General features: G+C 38.2%; 1 pseudogene; it reads right to left on the bottom strand.

Annotated features, from left to right (window-relative positions):
- Positions 1-2,626: 2,626 nt before the first annotated feature.
- Positions 2,627-3,771, bottom strand: LOC129404855 (craniofacial development protein 2-like; annotated as a pseudogene).
- Between the last annotated feature and the right edge of the window lie 4,839 nt (positions 3,772-8,610).

Below are 8,610 nucleotides of genomic sequence, written 5' to 3'. Positions count from 1 at the left end.
AATAAAGCTCACGTTATTAGATGGCTATTCCTTGTCATTTTGAAAAAATTTACAATATGTTTTCACATTTACATATGTTTCTTGAATTGGAATGATTAAAAAATTCACCTATTATTTCAGAGGCCAGGGATAGTGCTCATATAAAAGCACATAATACATCTAGCATCAGTTAAGAAAAAAACATAACCTCTGCATCTACAGAGTTAAGAATGTTCTCATTGCAATCTCTTCTGTGGAATGAAGTTTGATCTATTGTTTATGATTCTTAATAGAAATCACATCATATGTTTTAATCTCACTTTGAAGATACATATTTTTTTTCATTGAAGACCTCAATATCTGAGCACATTTGAAGTGCAACACATTTGGTCATTGTTCTATACTCAAACTTCATTTTTATATTAAAAAATCTTACATAATTTATCGTATTCACATACTATCATAGTCTGAAAACATTTTAACCATCACTAAGTAATTACAGATTCTTATTAATTAAATTTGTCTTGAAATAAGACATTTCACTACAAACTCTTTTTTCAGTATTTCTGATTTTAGAAACAGGATATAGATGGACACTTTTAAAAGGCATCACCAGGGACGCAAGTGATAATGTAGTAGATAGGGTGTTTTGATTGCATGTGGCCAACCCAGGTTTGATGCCTGGTGCCCATATGGTCCCCCAGTGTCCACCAGGATGATCCCCCAGCTCAGAGCCAGGAGTGAGCCCTGAGCACTGCTGTTGTTCGAGCCTCCCCACACAAATCAAAAATAACTCATACAGGGGCTGGAGCCATAGCACAGCAGGTAGGGCGTTTGCCTTGCATGCGGCCGACCAGGGTTCGATTCCCAGCATCCCATATGGTCCCCTGAGCACCGCCAGGGGTAATTCCTGAGTGCATAAGCCAGGAGTAACTCCTGTGCATCGCCGGGTGTGATCCAAAAAAAAGCAAAAAAAATAAATAAATAACTCATACAACAACCAAAATAGCCACCATCCATGATTTGAATTCTAATTAGCCAGTAAAGCCTATAAACAAACACTGCATAAACTAGATCCTGGACTATTTGGTAAATATTATATTATATTTAAGGTACTCATTAATAAAGATTAAAAAATAATAATTTCTTTATTATTAATAAAGAAAACTTCCATATTTGACAAAAGGTAATGTTTGCTTTATTGATTCAATTTTTATCTAATATTTGTTGAGTGAAATTTCATCTCAACATAATGGAACCAAATATTAAAGTATATAATCCACTTTGAATGAATTTTGTATTGGGTATGAGATAAAGATCCATTTGCGGGGGGAATGTGGCTAACCATATACATATATACATATATATAGTAGTTCAGATAACATGGTTACTAAAGTGTTAACATTTATGATTTTGATATAAAAGTTACTGCATCTTCACCATCACTCAAGGCCGAAGGCCCTTCATTATTGATGCTAGAGGTCTTTTCAATGATTCAATGTCATTGGCCAAGAAAACAGAAGCAAAAATAAGCTAATAAAACTGCATCAAGTTAAAAAGCTCTTCACTGTTTTTCAAAAGGATGACTAGAATAAAAAGACATCCTTCTGTCTGGAGAAAATACTCACTCACTACACAGGGAAAATAGCCAAGATTTATAAAGCACTGACAAAATTTAGCAACATAGAAAACATCCGCATCAAAAATTGGAGAAAGGAACTGAACTTCCTCAAGATAGCCAAAGCTATATTTACAAATTCTCTTCATGACTTATCATTAAGGAAATGCAAATACAAATCAAATGAAATGATATTGAGTTATTACCTCATATCAGTGAGATTTCCATGTATCAAAAAGAGTAGAGAAAATCAGTGGTAGAGGAAGTGTGGGGGAGGCAGGGAAGAGCATCTCATACGCTGTTTTTGGTAATGTTCTCTGATTCAACCTCTATGAAAAACTACATAAAAACTCCTTTAAAAATTAATAGCTATACTTCCATATGATGCTGTGGTTCCACATTTTAGCATCAATCTCAAGAATTTTTAAAAAATGTATTTGTTCTTCTGTGTTCACTGCAGTACTATTCACAATGGCCAACATCTGGAAAGAACTCAAGTACTCCAAAGTAGAAGAGTGAATAAGAAAACTGAGGTACACATGTTTGTGATAATACATTTATGATATAGACATATCACTGTATCACTGTCATCCAGTTGCTCATCTATTTGTTCGAGCGGACACCAGTAACGTCTTCATTGTGAGACTTGTTCTTACTGGTTTTGGCCTATCGAATATGCTAGGAGTAGCTTGCCAGGCTCTGCCGTGTGGGCGGGAAACACCGTAGCTTGCCAGGCTCTGGGAGAGGGAGCTCCGGCCATAAGAAACAATACATCAGAAATAATAACAGTGGGCTTTTACGAATGCAGGCCCGCGTGCTGGTTGAGCACAGGCTGGATGGGAGGGTGGCATTTAGTGGACCAGGAGCGGCCTCCCCAGGGTCTTCCCGGACGACAGGCGAAGGATGAGTGATGGGTAAACTCCCAGGCATCCTCAGATCTCTCCCTTTACGGCACAGTCTCGGTCATCAGAGCTCCATTATCCTCGTCTCCTCACGGACCTCAGAGTCTCCAAAGTCACAGTTTTTTGATTATCTTCTTGTTGTGGAGAAGGACAGGAAAATGTTGCGAATATTTTTCCTGGTTTCTGCCACATCGGTCAACACTGCTGCTCTTCTCTTTTTGAGGCCTTCCTTTATTGCTTCTCTGCACAGCTTTGTGAGTTTGGATGTTAGCTTGTGATTGCCTGAGGCTCGTACCAAACCACATTGGCGAATGAGCTCGAGAGTTTCCCAAGACAGGCGTCTGTGGCTTTCCCACTCTCAGCATTTTTCACGCAATCATGGAGGTGCTGAACCAGTCTAACATATTCCTCCGCGATGTTGTCAATGACCGCATCTTCCCACATTGCTGCAATAATGCCAAAGAGCTCCCAGTTGGTGGTCATTCTGGGAGTTTTCTTTTTAAACTTAAACTTTGCAGTCCTTTCTCCCCACTCTGTGAAGTCGAATTTTGCACAAAGGAGTTGGTGGTCTGATCCCATTTGGAATTTTGGGACAACAGCGACATCAGTCAGGCAAAACTTTCAATTGAATATGATGTGGTCAATTTCATTGTGAAACTGTCCACTGGGCGACTCCCATGTCCAACATTTAGATTCGGCCTTCTGGAACTATAAGTTACCATGGATGGTCTTGGTTGACATGATGAACTCAGACAATCTCTCACCCTGTTCATTCCATTCTAGGCCATGGGTCTCAATGTGGAGTTCTTTGGATGACCTTCTAGGTCCTATCTTGGCATTAAAATCACAGACAATGATCTTGCAGAAGATATGGTCTTCTTTATAGAACTTCCCCAGCTCCATGTAGAACTTCTCAATTTCTTCTTCCTCGTAGTTGGATTTTGGTGCGTAGACGATGAAGATAGAAACTGCCGGCAGTGAGTCACATCTATTCAAGTGTAATCATCCAATTCTGATTATTAGGCATTTGAGTGAATCAATGCTCATGGCCAAGTTCATGTTGACAAGGACACTGACGCCACCAACTCCTCTGTTGCCGCATGTTCCGAGGAACAGTTCTTCTCCAATGTTGAAAATGGCATGATGTGATTGGTGCCTTCTTGTTTCGGTCAGACCAATGATGTCAGACGTCATCTTCAGCACTTGCATCATCAAGTCCTCGATGGATGCTTCCAATGTCAATTTATGTGCGTTGAAAGTACAGACAGTCATTTTAGTCCCTCTTCATTTTGGCAGTCTAGTTTGTCCCTTAGATTCTATCAGCCTCTCCTTCCTCTTTCCTAACGCTGCCATATTGGGGGTCTTTCAGTGTCAGGCGAATGAGATCCGTTGTTCTTACTGTTTTTGGCATACGAATATTCCACTACCCAGCCTCCGCCATGCTCCAGGCCACTTTTTGGACACTCAGGCCGAACCTCACGCATGAGTGAAGGCCCACGGAACCAGGTAAAGCAGAACTTTGTGACCTTGGACTCCAGGCTCAACAAGACCTGGAAACAAGATCCTCTGTCTGCCTCCTCCAATCTCCAGCACCCCAGGGATCAAACCCAGACGTCCCACCCTACCTATGCCAGATAAATACCTCATAGGCCGACCTCCACTACCTTCACTATCTAGCTACCGCCATGCTCTAGGTCACTTTCTGGACCGACCGAAGCAGCCGTGTGACACGCCATGAGACACTTAATATCTATTTTCCATAATTTCCGCACCATATTTGATGGGGTTCAAATATGGTGTGAACCATGGGAACACCTGGAAGGGCAATTGGAAGCCTCCCTAAAAGCCAAAATCCCTCTCGGAGAGCCCGGCAAGCTACCAAGAATACCTCACCCACATGGCAGAGCCTGGCAAGCTAAAAAAAAAAAAGTACCCTCAAAAAATATTGTGATTCCTTTCCTGTGATTTTCTTCTAATTCCAAAATAAATCTTAAAATCAAGCCAAATTTTTGTGGACTTAAGTTCTTTATTCTATTTCACACAAAGTTGTGATTCATCAAAATATAAACCAGACTTTTTGAGACTTTTCTTTATCTTCATTTTTTCTGGAAATGAATTTGTGATTATCTTAATTTTTGTTATTTTACAAAATTCACATTGTTAGGAGTTCTCTGTGACTAGACATCTCTATTTTCAAAAACCCTTTAGCGTTAATAAAATTCTTTGGATTGGTTCTTGAATTTTGACAAAATCAGCCTTGGTCATGCCTGCCTTTATCATTAATTTAGCTTTCATCTCACATGCTCCTAGAAGAAAGAGGGAAAACAGGCAAATGAGGTTCACAGATAGGTCAGACCTAGATAATTTAGTGAGTTAATTGCCATCTGGAACCTAGACTTGGAGCCAAAATTGTAGGAGTTAAGGCCTTTTGACCTACTATTCTGCATGTCATGTAGTGGGTCCATTTACCTGCAATTACCACATGGGACCATATTGACTTAATGATCTGTCTTTTGCACTCAACTGTGAATGCATGATGCTAAGGATGGTGTCTATTTTGCTCAGCGTTGATTCCCCAGCCAAGTGTCATCAAGTTCTAATTCAGAACCCAAGGTTTCCATAAAGCCCTGTTCAAAGAGACCTCAAAAGAATTTACCTAGAAATGACCTGAAATGACCTCTAACCACTTGTGTAACTTTTTGGCAAGATGCTTTACCTTCCTCTCATGTACTTCTTAAAAAAGTGGTCGCCAATATAGGTCCAATCTTCTGGTAAGATTCTAACAGTTCAGTGCACATAAAGAGAAGTATATATTCAGAATGCTATGAAAGCATAGCTCATTTTCACATAAATAAACCTTTTAGAAGATGAAGACTTTAGCCAAATATTTGTTATCACTCATGCTTTCACGTTATTCCAACTATGATATATTAGGCTAGCGATGTGATAAGCAGCAGTGCACATGCCTTGCATGTGTGAAGCCCGGAGTTTGAGACTGGAACTGCAAAAATAAATAAACAACCAACTGTGAGATCCTATCACTCTCTAATTCTATAATTAGAATGATACAGCAAAAAAAAATGGAGCTGTACATGCCTCTTTGAAGCAAAATGGGATATTTTACATTTCCTGGTTGCTACTAAAATCTTTTTTAGATGTAGGTTTATTTCTGGAAGTGTTTTGAGTATTGTCTATCAGACAGATAAACTAATGTTGGTAATATTGACAATTTTACTAGCTTTAAACTGCACACATATGGTTAGAACACCTTTCATATAGTAAAACAGGAATCACAAAATGCTTTAACTTACATGGTTTCATGTGTGATCTCTGACACTACACACAAAATAGTAAAGCCTACTGAATCCTTTTTAGTTATCAAACATCCATTAAATTTTTTTCAATTTTATAGTTGAGGGAAATAAATCTTACACATGAGAAATTGTGTTATAAAGTGGCAGGAAGAGGCAGCAGTTAGCATTTTCTTTTGAGAGATTCTCACTGCTAGTATACATGTATATTCAATTCAGAAATTCCATTTCTCCCCTCATTTCCCAGGTTAAACATTGCTATTGAGTTATGCATAATTTCATGTTTCTACTTAAGTACACTCAGTATATTAAAACAACACAAATCTACAGTTTTATAGTTCTGGAGGTCAGAAGTCTGAAATGTGCCAGCAGAACTATATTCTTTCTGGAGATTTCAGAAGAAAATCTGTTCCGTTTCCTTTTATGACTTAGAGGCTGCCAGATTTGTTGGCTTGCGGTGCTTCCTTCCATCTTCAAGGCCAGAAGCCTGATCTCTTGTCTCCTCTTTCCGTGCCAACTTTTCTCTTAGAAGAGCCTGTGGTTATATCTGGCCCAGGAGATGCTTGAGGATAATTCCCCATCTCAAGTTCCTAAACTTAAATCTTCAAGATTTATTCTTCCACATAATAAATTTGTAAGTATAGGAGACTAGAATGTGGGTACACTTGGTGAGTACAATAGATTAGGCTTGAGTAAACATTCTCTTTCTATAGGTTTATTTTCCAATTTGTGAAAGGAATCCCCAGATGAGATATATACATACATATATACATACATACATACATACATACATACATACATAAATAAATAAAAGACTCATCCAGAATTGTTTTAGCATCCCAAGGTCATGGAAAGGTCTCTCATTGAAGATATCAAATTATCACTTAATTTTTTTTTTTGGTTTTTGGTTTTTGGGTCACACCCGGTGATGCACAGGGATTACTCCTGGCTCTTCACTCAGGAATTACCCCTGGCCATGCTCAGGGGACCATATGGGATGCTGGGATTAGAACCCAGGTCGGCCTCATGCAAGGCAAACGCCCTACCCGCTGTGCTATCGCTCCAGCCCCTATCACTTAATTTTTTTAAGCTTTCATTTTATTTCTCTACAAGAGACTATATAAAACAGGTTGTCACAATCTCCCTACACCTAATCAAAAATTCAAACTATTAAGAATCTCCACTGTTAGTGTTCGGTGAATTCTGTATTTGCATTCTAATATTCTGATGGCCCTGCAAAGTGTTTGCTTTCATATCTTTATGGACAAGGTTTCAGAAAGTTTGTTAGAAAATATATTGAGAGCAACATGGCAGTGGTATAGCCAGCATTTGGATGCAGGTCCTTCCCATTCAAAGAACATACTTTTCTCATGATTTCAGATTTCCTTCCTTCAAAGGCTGTGGGAGAACCCAACGAGACCAAATTTGTGATAACATTTTTACAATGAGAGTGCTATTAGATGAAAGGCATTATTTTTTTATTATCCCTGCAGGTAAGAGACTTTCTTCTGGCAACCCTGACACAGTGACTGCCAACACCCTAACTCTTATGAGCATTTGCATATGTCCAAACAAAATATTATTCAAAGAGTAAAATCTGTCCTTTTATATCATTAAGTTAATGTTTTTCATTTAAAGTAGGCTTGAGAAAGCTTTCCAAATACACTATTAAATACCTCAAACTTCTTTGCCCTGGGTCAACTCCCTGGGAAACCTCCAGCCTTGGGCAGCTATAATGGGTATTGGGACAGAGAAAAAAATGACAGCAGATATCAATAAGGTTCCTTTTTGTTCTGTATCCTCCCCATGCATTACTTCTCTGAGTCAGTTTCTTACTTCTACAGAAGGCAATCTCCTTCTATTGGGGTTCTTTGCACCAACTTGCTCCAATACACCACAGTGTACTTATGATAACTTACTGGTTTGTAATGCCTCCAATGCAAGCAGAATTTTCCAATTCTGAAATTTCTTTTGATACACAAGAGAAAACATTTATGCTCAGTAAGATGCAAAGTTGATATTTTCTATAAGTTTTTTTCTCTTTAAAACATTATGTGACAAAAAAATTATGTGATTCAGACATCACTAAGGGTAGCAAAACACTATTGTTGTACAAAGATAAAAAAATAGACCATAACCAATGAGAAATAAACACAGATTCTTTAAGATAAGCAATTGAAAATTTTATGTGCTTATAATACTAAAGTTTTTATTTTTATGTATCTATATTTGGGCTGGAGCGATAGCACAGCGGTAGGGCATTCGCCTTTTACGTGGCCAACCCATGTTTGATTCCTCTACCCCTCTCAGAGAGCCCGGCAAGCTAAGAGAGTATCTCACCCACACAGCAGAGCCTGGCAAGCTACCTGTGGCATATTGATGTGCCGAAAACAGTATCAAATAAGTCTCACAATCGAGAGACGTTACTGGTGCCTGCTTGAACAAATCGATGAGCAACGGGATAACAGTGACAGTATCTATATTTTGTCCACTTTCACCTTCTGACTGTGACATCTTTTTTCATTTCCATCTAGTGAATCCCAATTTAATTATGCTTTTTAAAAAAATGTTTTTATTGAATTGTAGTAAGATATACAGTAATAAGGTTATTCATGATTTGGTTTCAGTAAAATAATGTTTAAAAACCATAATATTCTTTATGGTTTATAGCAGTTATCTATTTTTATTTACTTAGCTAATAACCTAAACTAATGCTGAGTATATACTATTTATATAGTGTATATATATATATACTATTTATATATTTTAGTTAAAAAGCATTAGATTCGTGCATCAATGA

Source organism: Sorex araneus, chromosome 5 (genome assembly GCF_027595985.1).
Source record: "Sorex araneus isolate mSorAra2 chromosome 5, mSorAra2.pri, whole genome shotgun sequence".
NCBI classification, from domain to species: Eukaryota; Metazoa; Chordata; class Mammalia; order Eulipotyphla; family Soricidae; genus Sorex; species Sorex araneus.
This window is presented reverse-complemented; position numbering and strand designations above follow the sequence as displayed.